The sequence below is a fragment of the Lotus japonicus genome, chromosome 2, assembly GCF_012489685.1.
Source record: "Lotus japonicus ecotype B-129 chromosome 2, LjGifu_v1.2".
NCBI lineage: Eukaryota > Viridiplantae > Streptophyta > Magnoliopsida > Fabales > Fabaceae > Lotus > Lotus japonicus.
In genome coordinates, this window is record NC_080042.1 from 10,368,326 (window position 1) to 10,380,109 (window position 11,784).

The following is an 11,784-nucleotide window of genomic DNA, read 5'->3' on the forward strand; positions in this document are numbered from 1 at the left end:
ATATTTTTGCCATTTTAGTGCTCTGCTAGAGTTTACTTTCTGTCATTCTCTTACGTAAGCTTTCCCTAGTACAGAACATTGGCGCCGTCTGTGGGTCTAACCTCGATCTACTAGTTGACGTAGAGGGTGAGCGTTAAGATCCATGGAAACCCGTTCGTGCGGTGTGGGGCCGCCGTGATCATCGCCGGAGGGGTGGTGGTCGTCAGGGCGGCCGCGGCGGCGGACGATACAACAACCGTGAAATACCTCAAGAGCAGGAGCAGGAGGCTTCCTCGGAAGGGGTTCACTCAGTGGCGCAGTCACCAGCGTCGTTGGTGAATGTACCTCCGGGGAGACCCTCAGATCTGGTAGCTAAATCAGATCCCGGCGTCAGACGACGATCAGTGCCGCCTGAATATGTGAATCTAGAAGATCTCAAAAACAGCGCTCGGAGAAAAGCACAAGAAGTAGTGACGGGAATCACGCCGGCGGCCTTGCAACAAATGTTGGATACTTTGCAAAAAGTACAAAGGCAAAACGAGCAGTTGCAAGCCCAGGTGGAGTATTAACCCAGCGGCAAGATTATAAGCAAGGACAACGGCTCGAGGCTGAAGACGTCGTCGAGTTTCAGCCTTTTGTTCCCGCCATCACAAAGGTGGGTATACCAAAGCATCTGCAAACAATGGCTTTGGATGCCTTTTCAGGCGAATCTGACCCTGTGGAACACTTGCGTTACTTTAACACCAAAAATGGTCATTGTAACACCCTCTAAACCCCGCGTAATTATTAAGGCATAAATCAGAGTAAAATGCATAACACAGAGAGTGTCACACTTATTCTCCAAAACCATAAATGAAAACACCTGTCATGCTCATAATAAATATATAAATTCCCAACTTTACTGACATAATATCGTATGCATAGCACAGCGAATTTATTTTTCAACTCCAAAATAAAACATAATCCAAAAATAAATAAGAAGTTCACCAAATAACTCTTAACATCAAGGTACAACTAAGCGTTTCCCCGGTGTTACATAATAGAGCATGACTCCCATCACTAAAAGCATATATAAAATACTAGCTCCTCTAACTAACCCTCGCGAGAAGCTCCACTATCCTCGGTACCTGAGCGATGTCGCATAGAACATCATTCCAACAGAAGGGTGAGAACTCATATCATATGGATAAGCATAATAATAAGTAATGCAAAAGCTTGTAAAAATTATTCATAAATTTCTCATACATAATTAAGAAATATATCATGAAATTTAATATAATCAATTAAATTTCAAAGTATGCCAATACTCCATAATCATAGCTCAGATAAAGCAAATATAAATATTTTCAATACCACAACAACAAAATTATTTCCAATTCTCCAAATTCCAAATTTCTCTCTTTCTATTTAACTCCTAATTACTCATTCTAAGCCCTAAAAATTATTTAATTAAATCTTTTACTATATCACATAAGATTTAAATAATAATCACATATATCACTCATATCCAATTTAATTAATTTATTCACTACATATATCACTTTATCACCTTATTATATAATAAAATCACATATTTATTCAAATAAATATATAACCAATAATAATTAAAATAAAATAATTAACATTCTACTAATCAGAAATGGGGTGTTACAGCCATTGGTGGGGCAACGGATGAGGTAAAGTGTAGATTGTTACCATCAACTTTTAAGGGGATGGCGATGCAATGGTTCATCCGACAGCCGCCCTTCTCCATTGACAATTTTACAGATTTGTCTACTAAATTCTTAACTCAATTCTCCGCCAACAAAACTACCAAAGCAACCATGTTTGACCTTATCAGCATACATCAACAGCCAGGGGAGAAGCTCAAGAACTACATGGCGCGATTCAGTAAAATGGCTGTTCAACTGGAGGAAGACAACCCGGATGTGTGCCTGGCGTCCTTCAAAAATGGCCTCAGGGCGGGGGACTTGAATCGAGATTTAACCAGACGACCGACGAAGGACATGATGGATCTTCGTGCTCGTGTTCAGGAATTCATTTTGATTGAGCAAGATGATCAAAAGAAACAAGAAAGGGAGGAGGGGCGAAAACACGTCCAGCCTGGCGGAGTTTCACAGGAAAAACACAAGACTGGAAAGGAAACAAGGGTAGCTCAAACTCCACGTATTCCAAGACCTGGCCCCTATCAAAATTCCAAACCCGGGTTCCAGAATACGTGGCACAGAAATCCCCAAGGTACCACTGCAACCCCGGCTGGCCAACAAGGAGCCTCGCCAACTTCTGTCCCACTTACTAAATTGAATGCCCCCCTAAGCACTATCTTAAAAGCAGTTGCACAAACAAATGCGGTGCAATATCCGCCACCGCCTAGGCGACCACCAGCTAATGTGGATACAAACCGATGGTGTGAGTATCACAAAACGTTGGGGCACACCACTGATAATTGTTGGAACTTGAGGCGGGAAATTGATAGGTTGATCAAGGCTGGCCATCTGGCGAATTTCGTTAAAGAGGCAGCAACATCAGAGGCCACTAAGGTAACTCAGGGGGACAGGGGCAAAGGAAAAGAGATAGTGGAAGAGTTGGGCGACCCTGTTGGAGAATGCTCATCCATTGCAGGAGGATTTGGAGGGGGCGTGATTTCAAGCAAGGCTAGAAAGCGTTATGTGGCGGCTGTACATTCCTTGCATGAGGCGTATGAGGGCGAGTGCTGGTTGAATCACTCTCCCATTACATTCACCCCTCAGGATTTTGCACATGTTATTCCTCATGAAAATGATCCAATTGTAGTGACAATAAGGGTCAACAATTACATGACGAAGAAAGTGTTTTTGGACCAGGGATCTTCGGCGGACATCATTTACGGGGACGCCTTTGATCGTCTGGGGTTAAAGGAGTCAGACTTGAAACCATATAATGGAACCCTGGTGGGATTTACAGGGGACCGTGTCAATGTGCGAGGATATGTTGAAATACCAACGGCTTTTGGCGAGAGGGATTTTGTTAAAAAATTTCAGGTGAAATATCTGGTATTGGCATGTAGAGCCAATTACAACGTACTCTTGGGGCGGGACACCCTTAACAAGTTGTGTGCCGTAATTTCAACCGCACATTTAACTGTTAAGTACCCGGCCTGTAATGGGAAGGTGGGCGTCCTTCGAGTGGATCAGAATACAGCAAGAGAGTGTTACCTTAGAAGTGTGGCTCTCTATGGGCGAAAGGCCGCCAAGGAAAGCCACCGTATCATAGAGATTTTTCCACACGAAGGGTTTAGCTTGGACCCAAGAGATGACGCTGATGATTTTCGCCCACAACCTTTGGAAGAAACAAAATCAGCACAAATCAAAGATAAGGTTCTGAAAATCGGCAGCGGCTTAACAAAGGAACAAGAAGAAAGATTGATCACCTTGTTGGGCGAGAATTTAGATCTTTTTGCATGGACAATTAATGACGTGCCAGGCATCGATCCAACGTAATCACTCATAAGTTGGCAATACGGCCAGGAGCAAAACAAGTCATCCAACCAAGGCGAAGGATGAGCGATGAAAAGAACAAGGCGGTGCAAGTAGAAAATGAGAAGTTGATCAAGGCACAATTTATTCGTGAGGTGCAGTACCCAACCTGGCTCGCCAACGTAGTGATGGTCAAGAAAGCTAATGGAAAGTGGAGAATGTGCACGGATTACACAAGCCTGAACAAAGTGTGTCCCAAAGATTCATATCCTCTTCCCAATGTTGATAAGTTGGTAGACGGGGCTTTTGGCAACGAACTTTTAAGTCTCATGGATGCATATTCTGGCTACAATCAAATCATGATGCATCCTTCGGATGAGGAAAGTACGGCGTTCATGACTAACCAGGCGAATTATTGTTACAAAACTATGCCTTTTGGTTTGAAAAATGCTGGAGCCACATATCAACGCCTCATGGATAAAAATTTTTCAAAGCAAGTTGGAAGAAATATGGAAGTGTATGTAGACGACATGATTTTTTCAACGCCTCATGATTATTACAGATATGTTGTATAGTATAAGGTCTAATAATATAAGGTCAGATATAATTACGTCTGATAGGATAAGGGCTGATAAAAGTTTAATGCTATACGATGTTTGGTCATACACTGAATAACTTATCATATTGTAAACTAATTAATCATTTGTTTCGTGAAATTGAATAATGATAGATGATATAAAAATGATGATGGTATTAGTGCATAATGAAGTTGGTGATGATAGGTGGTGATGGCGGCTACGGCGGTGACGACAATGGTAGTGCTGGTTGTTGCGGTGATGGGGGCGTTGGTGGGTCGTGGCAGTAGGTAGTGGTGGTGGTGGTGGTTGCGATGTTAGGGTCATAGAGTGGTGGTGGTAAATGATGGTATTGGTGGAGAGTATTGTGGTGATGGCAGTGTCGTAGGGTGGTGGCAGCGGCACAGTGGCGATTCGGGTGATGACAGTGGTGGTGTTGGAAGGAGATGGTGATGTTGGTGTTGGCAATGGCAGTGGTGGTGGTGGTGATAGAAATGGGGGTGGCGGCGGAGGTGGAGGGCGATGGTGGTTGTTGGGGTGGCAGAGATGGTGGCAGTGGCGATATCGGTGTTGGGGTGGCAGTGGCGATAACAACGGTGGAGGGTGGTGGTGGTTATTGCGGTGGATTAAATATTTTCATATAACTTATACATCACACTCTTATCATGCCTTATTCATAATCTATAAGGTGGATTAAATAATTCATTATTTTAATGTATAAGAGTGGATTCATATATAAGTTTATACAATACAATGTTAGCACCAAAAATGGATAAGTTCATAATGTATTGTATAAGCTTATACTATCATGCCTAATACAAGATATCAAACGAGCTATAATGGTAAATGGTATCATTGAAGTGTTGTGGTGTGCCTGTTTCAAGTCCAGTTGACTTCTTATTATTTTATTTTTTGCCATAAAATATTACATATAGTAGTACTAGTACGAGTATAAAAATTTAAAAATTGGGGTGAGCATGCCCATTATGCCACCCCCTCCCTCTACCCTACTACTTCACTTCTCAATAGTCTATATGTCATAGGGGAATTGTGTTTACTTACATCCACGATGAAAGTAGGTCAGACTGCCGATAGGGCTTATGACTTAGTACACATCGAAGCCAAGGTTAGTGCAGCCCAAGTCATATTGATCCTATATTATATACTATTTTTTTTTAAAAAAAAATAGCAACTCCTATAAGTGTGTCACCCCCTCATGCAATGTCTTTCTTGTATTTTTTTTTTCTCTCATACTATTATTAGTAGGTTGATGATCTCATATTTATATTTTATAAATTTTCGATAATTTAAAAATTCAATCAGTAATTATTGATTATTGTAAAATAATTAACAAAAAGTCAAATGTTATTTATTTTAATTGCTTCAATGTAAAAAAATTAACAGAAAAGTCAAATGTGTTATAAATAAAGGGAGGAACTAACATAAGCAAAGAGAGGAGAAGCAAGTAAGAGAAGAGAGCAAAAAGAGAGAATAGTGTGAATGAGGAGTAGTGGCTACTTGATGCAGCCTCATTTATTTATAGAGCTAGGTTAACATAGATAGACAAAATACATGGGCTTGGCCCATGGGCCCATGATGGTCATTCTATTTACAACACTCCCCCTGAATGACCGTCCTTTAAGAATGTGCCTCGTTAAAACCTTATTAGGAAAAACCCTTTGGGACAAAAACCTAGTGAAGGAAAAAGAGTACAACATTCATTAAAGGAAAAAGAGTACATTGCATTTCAGTTGAGGTCTTTGAGTCGACGAACTCCAATGCTTCGTACAAGTCTTTCAAATGTTGCAGTTGGAAGAGCCTTCGTAAATAAATCCGCGAAATTATCACTTGAGCGAATTATTTGGATGTCTTTGTCACCATTCTTTTGTAGATCGTGAGTGAAGAAGAGTTTTGGCAATATGTGCTTTGTGCTTTGGTCATCCTATTCATAACACTCTCCCTGGATGATCATCTCTTAAGAATGTGTCTTATTAAACCCTTCTTAGAAAAAACTATGTGCGACAAAAACCTAGTGAAGGAAAAAAAGTACAACATTCTATATCACTAAACATTGCCTCAATAAAAACCTCACTAGAAAACCCCAATGGGGAAAAAACTTAGCTAAGGAAAAAAGAGTGCAATGAAATATAGTTGACAATCTTTGAGCCATCGAACTTTGATATTTCGTAAAATTCTTTCAAAAGTTGTTGCCGAAAAGATCCTTCGTGAGTGAGGAAGACTTCAATATTATAAATATTGCGAGAATCTTGAACTCGAAAATTAATGGGTGTGATTGACCATAAATAGAAATGAGCAGTTTATTTTCTAAATTTAAGGGTCTTTGGATCTCATGTCTATACCCTGGAAGTATAAAGACAATAAAACATAAAGAGTCTTTGTAGTAACGTTAAATAATGTTGTCCTATTTAAGACACATGTGACTATCATGGTGGGTACTTGGAGTTACAACTTATTTGCATGGCTCACTTGAGAATGATATATATATATATATATATATATATAAATAAATAAAAAACTCCTTGAATGTTGTAAGATGCCTGAAGCACACAATTCATGTTCTGAACAATGAACAAATTATTATATTGAAGCAATCTAGATGATTATTTGCTTAAGGAAGGTCACAAAATGACCCAAAAACCTCATACATATTTATGATGAGATATGAGATTGTTTATGTTATAATTAATGTTTATGACAATGATTTATTAGGACTCCATAAGAGTTTCCAAAAGTTGTAGATTTGCTTAAGAGAAAGTTTGGGATAAAAGAGTTGGGAATGAAAATTTTGTCTAGCCTTACCAATTGAGTATCCAAGAGATGAGGTATTTATGTGTCAAGATACTTATGCAAAACAAGTACTAAAAGGATTATGTATGGACATATCATGTTCATTGTGTATTCTATTAGTTGTAAGGTCATCAAATGAAAATTAATATCCTTGTATATCTCGAGAAGATGATGAATTTTTACTTGGTCGTAAATTATCAATCAGAGCATTAATGTATATTGCTAGTCATACATAACATATTACCTTTCATTATTGTAAAGGCACAATGAATATGAGTTTACTTTCCCATTATATCCAAGCTCGACCTCATTGGTTATGCAGATGCAGGATATTTGTCGAACCCACCATAATTGGTGATCTCAAACATATTATTTGTTTTTAGACTTAATTGCACATTTGGTCCCCACTAATACCACTTTCACGATTTCGGTCCCCCAAAAAAATCAATTGCATTTTGATACCTCAACAAAAGCCTCCGTTTGCAAAAATGAGTTTTCGTCCACAACTTAACGGTTTCTGAAAAAAAAAATTAATAAAAAATTCAAAACCCAGAAATCCATCTCTTCATCTCCTCCCCCATCATCTTCTTCATGTTATACAACCAAAAATCCCGAAAAAAAAAAAAACTTAAAAATCAAAAGCACATTAATATGCAGCTCCTTCCCTCCCGTACTCGTTAGTCACCACCACTCTCACATTCATTCATTCACTCCAGTAATAATAAACACAAAGCACCCACTCTCAGATCTGACCCTCTCTAATTTCATTTTCTTTCTTTTTACTGCAACTGTGAGCTCTCTCTCTCTTTCTCTCTCCCTCTCTCTCCCTCTTCTCTTGCTTGAGAAAAATGGAAAAAGGGGAAATCCATTTGGACTTGAATTTGATTTTGACTCTCTACAATGAACTGAAATGCTTTTATTTTTGTTGTGCTGAATTTCAATTCAATCAGATTTGGCTCTGATCTGTGTTAAGAAGAGGCATTATCAACCTCTGCGTCTTCAAATCTCTCAAATCTCTTCCTCTTATCTCGATCTCGCCTCTGGTTTCTTCTTTGTTCGTTTTATTGGCTTGGGTTGAGGAGAGGTAGATGGATCTGGGTTGGATGTTTTGTTCTTATGGTTGGGTGTGGACGTGGTGCTTCACGCCATGGACATGTGGACTGGGCGAGACCTCAGGGTCCCTCGCCCAGGGGTGCTGGCCTAAGGCGAGGATCACATCAGGGACTTGGGCCTTTGTCCCGGAGGCCCAACTGGCCCATTAGGATGATTTGGAGGCGCTAGGCCCAACTCCCCCAACTATAAATAGGGGAAGGATACCGATTGTAAAGGACTCTTAGCTCATTTGAGAAATAACAAGCTTGAAATTCAGTTACTTTCTCTCTCTAACCGGTTACACTCTCACTCTCTCTAGGAATCTGTAACACCCCGATTTCCAGGTGTCACTTTAGTAACCAAAAATAAACTTTACGCGGAAAACAGGTAATTTTTTTTCGTTTGATTCCTTTTAAATCAAGCAATAGAAAATAAAGACATAGCCCAACCACTAAACTAACCAATATACGTCAAATATAAACATGTACAGCCTCAGCTGCACTTCCACGTCACGCGCACTCGCAGTGACCCCAAAGTAATGTGCCCGTAGGCAAATATTTACATACCCAGAAGTGTGAGTAAGAAAGTTTATAATTACAACCCACTGGGAGAAAGTCGGCCTCAAGATGGCCTAAGCAAAGACCCCTATGGTCCGACTGACTCACTGTGATCCCTCAGTAAGAGAGCCACACAAAAAGTCATGCGTCGGGAACCTACCCTATCCCAAAGCAAAACGAATCAGAGCTCTACACAAAATATGACGCATGCCTAAACCTACCCTCCCGGTACCGAGTCCACAGCGAACTGAAGTCGGCAAGTTGAAGCTCAGCTCCATGCGTCGCAGAACTCCTTTCGTAAGACGTCCACGCTCGTCAGTCCGGTCCTCCATGACCCTTCCCCGGTGCGTCGCCTGATGACCCACAAGATCGATCACCCAAGCGGTGGGGGCATGTCGATCAACCAGCTCAAACCTGATCCCCCCCGAGGGAGAGACCATCGAAACCCAATCCACCGTCAACATCTGGCAGCAGGCCGACCGCCCAAACACAAACATGAAACCAAAGCCAAGGCGCTAGGGTCAACTCACGGAAATAAGTAGATATACACTCAATATGTGATATGGGGTATAGATATATATGTTGATATATATATATATATATAAACAATCCTAGCATGTTATTGGCTATAACAATGCTTCAATAAATCAACCAGCACACAATTCCAGTCAGAGTGCATGTATGCGTGAAATGCAATGAATGTGATCCGGATTGTGACGCGTTCCTGTTCGCCACAAGTGAAGCATTCCCGTTCTTCACTATGGATGAACCATTCCCGTTATTCATCCTTGGTGAACCATTCTCGTTATTCACCGTATGATGAACCATTCCCGTTATTCATCATTAATGCATTGGTGAACCATTCCCGTTATTCACCATGAGATGCACAGGTGAACCATTCCCGTTATTCACCCGATTGATGCAATATGGTTAGCCAAACATCGAATCGTCATCACCACATAAGTGTTTAGCTCAAACCCAAACTCAAAACAAACCCAAGAGTTAGTGTCGGTCAATACAACACAACTCGGAGTTAGTGTCGGTCAATACAACACAATTCCAATAACAAAACCCAAAATCAAAGCCAGAGTCAGTGTCGGTCAATACAACACGAGTCGGAGTTAGTGTCGGTCAATACAACACAACCCCAACACCCAAAACCCAGAGTTAGTGTCGGTCAATACAACACAACTCGAACAACAAGAGTACAAGAGTACTCGATGACTTTCAATCATCACCGCAGCTCACCTCAGTGGCTTTCCCCAAATCCAAAACCCACAACAAAAGTCGACTTTTCCTCGTCTTTCGCAATCATTTTCTCCTTTAGGCTCCTTAAAATTATTCGTTTAGTGAAAACGGTTCGAATTGGATTAGTCAGGTTATGAGTTCATTTCTCAAAGTCTAAGTCTCCCAAAGTCTCTAGTTTTCGAAATTCTAATCATTCTAATTTTCCAAAAACCCTCCAAAAGAAGTTTCCCGGGGAAAGTCTAAGTATACAAACAAAGGGCTAAGTCTCAAAACTCAAGTTTGGACTTGCCTAGGGTGGTACATCCAACCCGAAATATCAAAGATCACCAGATCGATGAAACTCCACTCCGAAGTCGCGTCAAAACGCACAATCCAACAATATCACAATATCACAAGTTATGGAAAAACATCATAACATCAACTCATCATCATAATCAACATCAGATAAAGCATAAGTCGAATTTATCGACGCCTATCATGCAATCATAGCTATTAGTAAGTTGCCCTAACCTTAGGCGCTTTCCTTACTAAGTTGCGACTCAAATCAAATCCAATCATATCTTTGCTTTCCCGTGTTGGCTCACTTCCGTTTGTTCTTTGGCTTCGTCGTCAAGCGCTTCCGTCCTTCGTACCCTTCACAAGTTCACATACTAAACCTTAGCCTCTAAAGTCACATCTAAAGTTCCAGAACAAACTTAGCCAATCATTCTAGCTCACTTAGGCTAAATGCACAAACTTTATGTTTCAAGGACTAAAGTCCAAAGATAAAATATTTGTGTTTTAAAGAAATGTCCTTAAAAAAACACATTTCGCAAACAACTCCTCAACTTTTAAATAATTTAACCCTAGTCCCTTGATAAGCACATAATCACGAAAAGGTCCTCACATAAAAGTAAGTTCTTTTTCAACCCTCAATCTTTAATAAATTTATCAAACAAACCCCAAGACTTTTAAAACTCCGGTTTAACCCAAAACGTCTCAGCCTCTTGTGCTTTAATCCTAAAGTTTTCCCACAATAAACTTTTAGTCCTCAAACTTAACTTATGATTTTCACTAAACAAAAACAAGTTTCAGAATTGATTTTCCAAACCCAAAACACATGTCATAGGTTCGGCCACGACTACATAAATATGTATAAATTTTCCTTTTTCCCCAAATCACTTCTAAATCCATTTTTAACATTTAAACACAACTAATCAAGACTTAAATTAAAGCTCTTAAAATCTCAAAATCACTTAACTAAAAAAAAACAACTTTTAAGAAAATTAAATGGTGAAATCCATAGATCCGATGATGGGGGATAACATTAGTTAAAGCACTTTGGATGGAAGTCATTTTTTTTTAAAAGCATAACAAATCAAAACTCAACTTTACCCATTAAAAACATGATAAAAGGATAAGAGACTTTACCATAGAATAGGAAGATGAAGACATGGTGCTGCACAAGAGAGAAATCACGTGAGGGAGGGAAGAGGGACCATTATGTGCGTTTTGGGTGCTGGAATGTGAGGAGAAGAAATTAGCATGGTGGTTATTGTTTCATGAAGAAAGAAGAAAAAGAAGAATAAAAGAAGTGGAAAAGAAGAAGAAGAAAAATGTGATATGTAGAAGAAGAAAGAAAATGAGAAAGAAAGAGGAAAAGAAGGTGGTGGGCGTCGGTTTGTTGCTGCCAGGGGAAGAAAAACGTGAAGGAGAAAAGGAAAGTAAAAGTATGGAAGAAAGGAAATGAATAAATATTGAAGTCTGGTGGTGATGCTTCTGAGAGAGAGAACGTGAGTGAGGGAGGATAAGGACGGATGGTTAAGATATTTAGGGAGAAGATATTTTAAAAGTAGTACGAATTGATTTAGACACCGAATGATTTAACTCATAGAGTTAAGAAAAATATAGGGGTGATATATTATATCCCAAAAATTAAGAGGAACTCTATGAAATGATAAAATAAAATTTGGATCACTTTGGGCAAAATAAAACGATCCATCGACAAGAAAATGAGTAAAAACTGAGCTAAAGAATAACTGTTAGACAATTAGAACAAATATGACGTTGTCATATTATGCAATTAATCTA

The 11,784-nt window shown here is 39.6% G+C and overlaps 1 long non-coding RNA gene across 2 annotated transcripts; it reads right to left on the reverse strand.

The window, feature by feature from the left end:
* Positions 1-1,005: 1,005 nt before the first annotated feature.
* Positions 1,006-11,480, reverse strand: LOC130735248 (uncharacterized). 2 transcript variants are annotated; one of them, XR_009018350.1, is made up of 3 exons: positions 11,125-11,480; positions 10,225-10,347; positions 1,006-1,106 (listed from the first exon to the last, which is right to left on the reverse strand). It is a non-coding gene; the product is annotated as an uncharacterized LOC130735248 (long non-coding RNA). The 2 variants fall into 2 exon arrangements; XR_009018349.1 differs by lacking the exon at positions 1,006-1,106 and adding an exon at positions 8,388-8,930 and having other exon boundaries at positions 11,125-11,479.
* Between the last annotated feature and the right edge of the window lie 304 nt (positions 11,481-11,784).